General features: G+C 36.0%; 1 non-coding gene across 1 annotated transcript; it reads right to left on the bottom strand.

The window, feature by feature from the left end:
* Nucleotides 1-252: 252 nt before the first annotated feature.
* On the bottom strand, nucleotides 253-358 carry LOC140859595 (small nucleolar RNA R71). Its single transcript, XR_012143134.1, has one exon. It is a non-coding gene; the product is annotated as a small nucleolar RNA R71 (small nucleolar RNA).
* Nucleotides 359-755: the final 397 nt, after the last annotated feature.

Here is a 755-nt window from a genome sequence, read left to right as displayed (position 1 = left end):
CAAATGTTACCTTCATTTTATGGACTTAGTAATGAGGACCCTTATAAACATCTTAAAGAATTTCTTGAGATATGCTCAACTGTCAAAATTCACAACTTCTCCGATGATGCTCTTAGGTTAAAATTATTCCCTTTCTCACTTAAGGACAAAGCCAAATACTGGCTATATAATTTGGATTCCATGACTATATCAACATGGGACCAGCTGCAAGGAGAGTTTCTCAAGAAATATTTTTCCATAGGAAAAACTAATCAAATAAGAAAAGCCATAACTAGTTTTTCCCAATTAGATGGAGAAATGTTTCATGAAATATGGGAGAGATTAAAGGACCTTATTAAAAAATATCCCCACCATGCTGTACTCAAGTGGCAGTTAATCCAATATTTTTATGATGGGCTCTATGAAAGACATCGATATATGGTCGATGCATCATGCAGTGGGACATTCATGCTGAAAAGTGAGGATGAGGCATGGCAACTGTTTGAAATTTTAAGTAAAAATTCATTACATCATATGTCTGCCTCTATTAGAGATAAACCCATGTTAAACCCAAAGAGAGGTGGAATATATGAAGTAGGAAATGCCATAAATATCCATCAAAAGGTAGATGAACTGTCCCAAAAATTAGACCGTCTTCTAAATACTGGACAATCTCCGATTCCACCTAACCCAATCCAAGAAGTTTGTGCATTGTGTGCAAGTCCGAACCATTTTGTTAGTGAATGCCCAGCCGTACCTCAATTTTCTGAGTTTGT

Source organism: Elaeis guineensis, chromosome 7 (assembly GCF_000442705.2).
Source record: "Elaeis guineensis isolate ETL-2024a chromosome 7, EG11, whole genome shotgun sequence".
In the NCBI taxonomy this organism is placed as follows: Eukaryota; Viridiplantae; Streptophyta; class Magnoliopsida; order Arecales; family Arecaceae; genus Elaeis; species Elaeis guineensis.
The sequence above is the reverse complement of the archived record's forward strand: the minus strand, read 5'-3'. Positions and strand labels throughout refer to the sequence as shown.